Genomic DNA, 7,880 nt, shown 5'->3' with positions numbered 1-7,880 from the left:
CTTAAACAGAGCTTCAGTTTAAATTATCTGGGTATTTTTGCTGTTGGATTTTTGGGGGAGAGTGTAACTTTGCCTCCTGTTTCAGTATTATCTGTTAAAAATATTGTGCAGCTTGATGCTATCACCCACACCCCAACAGCACTTTAGCACTTTATCACTTAATCCCTTTCAACCAGAAGTGGAATTTTTCTTGGTGTTAATGGAAGTGCAGTCAAGGGCTGCACAGGAGAAAAGAAACATGGAGAGAACCATGGAGAGGTTAGTCTAAATCAGGGCTTGGGTGTAGATTTTTTGGATAAAAAATAAACTAAAAGATTTTATTAACATAGGAAATGATTCAGAAGAATCTGCAGGCTACAAAGCAGAGTAATAACCCTCAGATGGTACAATTACCCAGACAACTGGAAAAACTTTCCTTTGTACAATTAAGGATTAGCACTGAAGAGCTGATAACAGTATAGGAGGTTACAGATAGGCATTGCACTTCTAGGGAATAAAGAGCGAGCCTGTTGCTATCAGCAGCCAAACTTGGATAATGCAATACGTAACACACTAAATAAAGATGTTTAATGTTTCTTCACAATAAAGCAGAGAAGTCATAAATCACAAAATACTGAATCCTTTGGGTAACACAGTTCTGTAAGTCTGAAGACAAAGAAAAGATCAAGTTTCATTCTTGTTCTCATTACAATGTGTAGTAACCCCAAGGTCAGAGAGAGAGGTGGCCTATGGAGATAAGCCTCCAGTGGAGAAGAAGTGATTTTGGTTTATATTGCTTTGGTTTCTTAAAAGAAGATCCTTCTGCATGAATAATTTTGGAGCATTTTGCCTCAGAGGTCTGAAAGAACAGAGAAATTGGTATGACATTAAGTAATTTGGGGATTATTTTGTAATTGAGACAGCTCTTGAAATTTATCCACTTTTGCTGTAAAACATTCTTTTCCAAGAACTAATTACTGAGTCATCCTGTTCCCGTGTCATGTAAGTACTCTTTCTTTCCATTGTCAGGGTTTTGGTGTTTGCACGAACCACCCATTTCTCCACACTAACATGTTTTAGATGCTAAGAAAAAGGTAGATGGGACAACTCAGTAGCTGGCCATCTTGCATGAGAGGGGAACTAACAAACTGGATAAATGCCAGTTTTCTGTCTTCTACCCGATCATTTCAAGGTACTTTCAAGCTATTAAACTTTGCAACATCTCATGTTGTTGGTATTTTTAACCTTCCACAAAAATGATGAAGAAACAGCTCAGCAACAGTGCCATAAGTCACATGGGCAGCAACAGGGAGAGGCCCTGAGGCTGATAAGGCTGCAGCATTCCAGTCTCTAGACAACATCACCTCCTTCTGGAAGGAGAGATCAGCAACAAGATTTGTCCATTTGCTGATTTAGTTTCACTGCTCACAGGGCTGCCGCTGCTACCAGGCCAGCCGGTATGGCTGTAGCTGTACTGAAGGACATGTGTGTCCATCCACCTGGTATATGCCACGGTGAAAAAGGATTTCTGAGAACACAACCTGAAGTCTGCTTTTGAAGCTTCTATGGGGAAAAAGAAGCCCATCCAAGCAGACTGTATCCAGAACCCAGGAAGTATGGAGCTGAGATCATTATAGTGTCATTCCTACAGTGAAAGGAGTCCAGGCTGTTATTGCGTAAGAATCAAGCGTTTTCCTGGCAGTGACTGCAAAGAATATGAAAATGTTGAAACTGGATTTATTCTCAGTTTCAACATCATCTCTCAGAAAGAGTCAACCAGCAATGGAATTTCACAGGGGAAAGTCTCCTACAAAACTAATAGCTTTTCACTCTCTCTCTGTCAGTGGATGATTAATTCCTGGTGCTGGAGGTACATTTGAGTGACTTAGAAGAGCTCTGGAAGTCATGAAGAAGCAAGAAAGGTTTTGACAAAGGCTCAATCATTCTATTCTCAGGCCTTGTTCCATCCAAACCTCCACTGTGTAGGAGCCAGCAGGAATTGTTCCTTAATAAATGCAGAGGAAAATGTCAAGATAATCTGTTTGCATCTTGGGATCTCACATGAACAAGAAACTAAAGCAAGACAGATTAAATGTAAAATATTCCTTTTCAAAGTCACATGCCTGATGTTAAGCACCTAAGTATGCTTTATTGAAATGCGTGTGTATACTCCCAGTGTCAGAATGAACTGGTTGATTGGAGCCTCTGAAACATGCCAGTCTGACACATTAATTTAGAATCATGAGTTAATTAAACTTAAGTTATTGACTTAAGCTAAAAGGCTTTTGTTAAACAACTCACTGGTGAGTTTGGAAGGGGGGGGGGGTGGGGAAAGAGTCCTAATTCTCCTATCTCCCCCAGTTCCTGTGTGTTGAACACAACAGCCAAACATAAAACCCTTCCAAAGCTTCAGCCAATTGCAGCACTTCTAAAAATGCATTTCTCAGCCCTGTGCTCACTTGTGGTGGTGGTGACTTCAAAGTAGCTCACAGTACTTACCATCCTCCTAAAATGCCAAGCTAGAGCAGAGTAATAGAAAGATGCTGATTCAAACATACTTCCAAAGCAACCAGTGATGTCAAGTACCTTCTAAAAGCATCCTCTGCTAGGGCTGAGAACAAATACTGTATTTTGTAATTATTTTTTTCTTTAGGTTTTAAAAATATTAAGAATACAACACAATGGACATCAGTTGGATTGCTGTAAATTTGTATTATATTTGAACGTTTTTACCATTTTTATTCAACTCCACTTCAAACATCTGGAAATTTTCATTAAAAAAAAAAAATCCATCTTTTTAGCAAGCAGTAGAAGAGCCAAAGCTCTTTTGCCAATCAAAACATTCTCAAATACTTATTCAATATTTTCCAAAATTTCATAAATATTTTTGAAAAATCCTCTTCATCTTTCTACTTTTTTTTCTCCCTCAAATGGAAAAGTTTGGTTTAAGCAACACTGCCATTACAGACAAAGAAAATCCTGTTCGTGAGGGATATACTCAACTGTGTTTCTACGCATTAACCATCACTTTCTGCATTGCCCTTTGTGTGTTTGAATTCCACAGCACAAAAAGCAGCTCAGAACATTTTGTCTGGAGCACCTCTGGATCAGCTTTATGTGACATACAGTCTATACATGCCATAACCTGGTTGACACGCTATGGAAAAAATTAACCTAATTGAAGACTGCATAACCATGCAAGCAACCTTTACCCAATGCAGGAGGTTATACTAGGATGGCTTATCAAAAACATTTGCCTCCTTTCTTCATCAGGCCATTTGTTGCTATATTTAGTCCAATTTCTGCCCTTCCATCTGCTAGAGCCATCTGTTTCCCCCACTACATTTCCCAAGGATGATATTTCAGTTCTGCAAGGCTCTGCAAGACAGTACCTCCCAGCTTGTTTCACCAGCCTGTGCTTTTAGCACACTGTAAATTCAGAGGACAAAGTTATCAATGGGATGACTAAGTGGCAACGCTTTCCAGATGGTACAGGGGGATTGCCACAACTCTTCCTCCAGCTCAGACCTTGCCCTTTAAGGCAGTAGATCTGTTGTCTTTTCTTTAACTTTTTCCTTACCACTTGACAGTTTGCCTAGAAATATCTATATCCCTCAGGTTATTTCAGTCAGCCACACAGCTCAGTGGCACTGAAGTCATAGAATCATAGAATGGCCTGAGTTGAAAGGGACTACAATGATCATATAGTTTCAACCCCTCTGCTATGGGCAGGTTCGCCAACCACTAGACCAGGCTGCCTAGAGCCACACCCAGCCTGGCTTTGAATGCCTCCAGGGATGGGGAATCCACAGTCTCCTTGGGCAACCTGATCCAGTGCATCACCACCTTCTGTGTGAAAAACTTGCTCCTAGTATCTAACCTAAATCTCTTCATCTCAGTTTAAAACTATTCCCTCTTCTCCTGTCACCATCCACCCTCATAAACAGTTGTTCCCACTCTTGTTTATATGCTCCCTTCAAATACTGGAATGTCATAATGAAGTCTCTCTGGAGTCTTCCTTTTTCCAAGCTAGACAAGTACAGCTCCCTCAACCTTTCTTCACAGGAAAGGTGCTCCAGCCCTCTAATTATGTTAGTGGCTCTCCTCTGGACCTGCTCCAAAAGCTCTGCATCTTTATTGTACTGGTGGCCCCAGGCCCAGATGCATTACTCCAGATGGGTCCTCACAAGAGCCAAGAACAGGGGGACAATCACCTCCCTCTCCCTGCTGGCCACCCCTCATTTAATGCAGCCCAGAGCACAGTTGGCCTACCGGGCTGTGAGTGCACATTGCCAGTTCACGTCTAACTTCTCATCCACCAGGACCCCCAAGATCAGATTAAATCTTTACATTTCACTTCCTTTGATAAGGAATAATCTTGTCAATGACAAGTTAACTTTGGACAATACACCTTTTATAAACTCCATTTGCTTTTTCCTCACTGTTTTCTTTTCTCTGTTTTGTTTTTCCCATCTTCTCCCCTGTATTTCTACCTATGTTCTTTCTCTATCATGTCAAATCCTTTCACACTACTGAGTTTACAGTAATGGACTACCCAGATTACTTCTTACGTTCCTACAGTAGAAGGTGTTTACAGGCATTATCTCCCTGCCATGAAATGCTACCTTTGACTTCACTGACTACTGAAAATCCTTTCCAGCAGACTTGAAATTTCCTGTACCTGTTAAGAGATAAACATCATCCAGTCACTATTCCACCAGAAACATTCTCATTTGCACTTGTATGTAGCTACTCCTGTCCATCTTTGTCTCTTTTCTAACTTCACAATGTCCTTCTTAAACGGAGCTATACAGTGTACTTTAGATGTTGCATCAAGTGAAACTTTGGTAAGAGCATGTAACCCTATGGAAAGTGCAACAATGAAAGCAGAGTGGAAAAGTCCTAGGCTGCAGCAATTAAGTTTGCTCAAAAGCAACAGTCATGGGCACAGAAATAACAGAAAGAAGCTGCTTACCTTTGGGAAACCTCAGATAGGCAGGGATCTCCAATAGGAGATACCCTTGCCTCCACTGCCAACCCTTAAATGAGGTCTGGGAAAGGCTGGATCCTGGCCCCACCCCTTCCAGTCCCCCAGGTACACTGCTTGCACCTGAGCTCCCTTGGGTTGGCCCCGCCTTCCCACCAAGTGCTTAGTCACTGGTTCAAGCCCTGACTTAGCATTTCTGCTACAGAGTTAAAAAAGGAGCTGGTCTAACAGACAGGTGAAGTAGAGTAGTTCTAAATGGCTGTAAATGAAATTCACTAATAAATCATGCTATTCCAACCATTGTAAGAGAACACTTGTTTTGGATAGGTAAGGTACATTTTCAAATCATAAGCTGTACAATCATATTGACTACAGAACTGAGTCAGTTATGCCCTCCTTGAGTGCTCCACAGAATCTTCCCCATTACAAACAGTGAGCAGGCAGAACCTCATTGTTAGGAAAAAGAGAGAGAAGTCATAAATGAGCATACAGAAACCATGGGCTAAACTGGCCTTCTAGCTTTGGTCTCATCCGTAGAGAGGAAAGGAGAGACGGAAAGAGAGCAAGTGCTTAGGGAAGGTAGAATCCTTTAAAAAACTTAAATAAATAAATAATGGATACACACAGGCAACTTAGAAGTGAATTGCTATAAAGTGATGCTGACAGATGTCCTCAGAAATGGCCTATGGTGAACTGACAAGTCATACAGAGCTGGCTCTCCTTAGTCCCAGTTGTTAAGCTGTTTTGAAGCTAAAACTACATGAAATAGTTTCCAAACTTTTCCATGTATTTCATAACTATCCACGCCACAAGTGAGTTTCACAATTGCAAAATGGAAAGAGAAGATATACACAAGACTTGGTATTAAAATGTGATCCGTGGTATGAAAAACAAATGAGAATCCTGGATATGACCTAGTGAAGTTATTTCAAGTCATAATAAAACACCAATGATGAATTTGTCAAATCTGGAGTACATGTGGAACTCATCTGAAACACAGAGCCCCAAAATAAATACACTAATTTTGAAAGTGATGCAATGACACATTTGGTCCATAATCAACTAGCAGAGGACAGTCTAGCCTGCAATTATAATTTCATAGACAGAAGTTCAGTAAATTTGTAATGCATATTAATATTTCTTGTTTATATAATTGTTCAGTCAGACAGCATTCTCCTCCTTAATTTAGTGACACTGGAAATCACACTGCTGGGCAGCAGAATGAAGTATCTACCAACCCTAGAAGGTGCGTACAAATACTGTATGAGCCTTTTAGCTTTGAAGAAAGCCAAAGGCAAAAGTGTGGTTTCATATACATGACAATAATTTTGAATCAATCAAGATTTTCTAATATTGGTGTTTTCAAAAACTGGCTCAATCCAATTTGTACTGTAAATGTGTTGCCAACATGTCCACAACAGGACTAATGTAGTCAATCTTCTGAAATCTTTTCCAGCACTGCAACTCTATGATTTCATCCCATTAAGTATGTGCTGCCTCATTCTGAATTAAGCTCCAGTGTGCCCAGCATGTTTTTCATAGATTCTGTCTAATCTCTAGTTTAGTCCAGTTTCATATTCTGATTTCTGTCTATTCACTGGGTAAGGAACTTAGTCTCTAAGATGGCTTTCTTTATTCCATTTTCAGAGCTACGAGCTTGCAAGCCAAGAGCAGAGGTGCTGAACACTGAAGGACTCTGATGGATCTGGATGCATGTGTGCCTCCAGTCAATGAGACTTACCTAAGTATAAAAGTTATTTCAGAAGATTGTAGAGCTTGAATTGAAAGCAGGAATAATTCTCTGATAAGTTTATGAACAATTGTCCTCTTGAGTTAACCAACAACTGCTTTCATTGCAGTCAGCAGTTGAAATATATAAGCATTGTCATTTAATATAAGTAATATCTAAAGTCAAATCATCTTCTCTTCTGTAGTTTTTCCCTTACTCCATTGCATCACTCCTTTTCTTTCTTCTAGCCTAATACTAAAGCACCAGGTTAGAGTTAAGATGTCCTTTCATGCCAAACATTAATAATTTATCAACAGGGGGATAAGAGTATGAATTCACCAAGGAGACAGAAGGCTTGTGATTCCAAAGTAGACTGACAAATAAAGGATTCTAAATTTCCAACAACTTTTTAGGTGGTCCAGTGTAAGGAGAAATCAGGAAATTACACACACGTTACACATACACAACAATACACAATACGGCACAACACAACAGCTTGAGAGCTATGAGAAGATTTTCACGCCACTGAAGTGGCTTGTGAGTTCTACAGTAAAATATTCCATGTCAGGACAACAGCCTTGCTCCTTGGCCTCTGCTGATTCACACTCTCTCAAGTCATTACCGAAGACAAAACATCTGAAAACAAAGTTTTGGCCAGTATTTAAATGAAAAAAAAAAAAAAAAAAAAAAAATCAATCTGATGTGCAAAAAATATTTCTCCCCATACGAAGACTGCTTTAACTTGCCAGAAGAGTACAAAGAGAACCTGGTAAATGAAAACCAGCCAAGCATTTGAACATGAAGTATAACTGTCTCCCTTCTTCTTATCAATAGGATGAAGCTTATGAATAATACCTTCAGACATGAATTTTCATGACACGAAGCCCACATGTACATTTGTCTTTAAATAGTTTTTTGCTTTTCTATTATTTTTACATATGTAGGGGTAGGAGTCAATGTCTATGTGCAAACACCAACTTTGCATGTTCAGGTACAGCACTGTATGTTAAAAACAGTACTGGGCACAGTAATACCCCTGCATCTCTACAATCATTACATCATCACTCTAAAACACTTCACTGTATAACATCCCCATAGCTTCATATAGCAATATGCACACACCACTGAGAGGGCATAAATAAGCTTACATTTTGTTTAAATTTGGTACTCATTTTCAGCAAAATA

Source organism: Coturnix japonica, chromosome 4, assembly GCF_001577835.2.
Source record: "Coturnix japonica isolate 7356 chromosome 4, Coturnix japonica 2.1, whole genome shotgun sequence".
Lineage (NCBI taxonomy): Eukaryota > Metazoa > Chordata > Aves > Galliformes > Phasianidae > Coturnix > Coturnix japonica.
Note: the sequence above shows the minus strand (reverse complement) of the source record.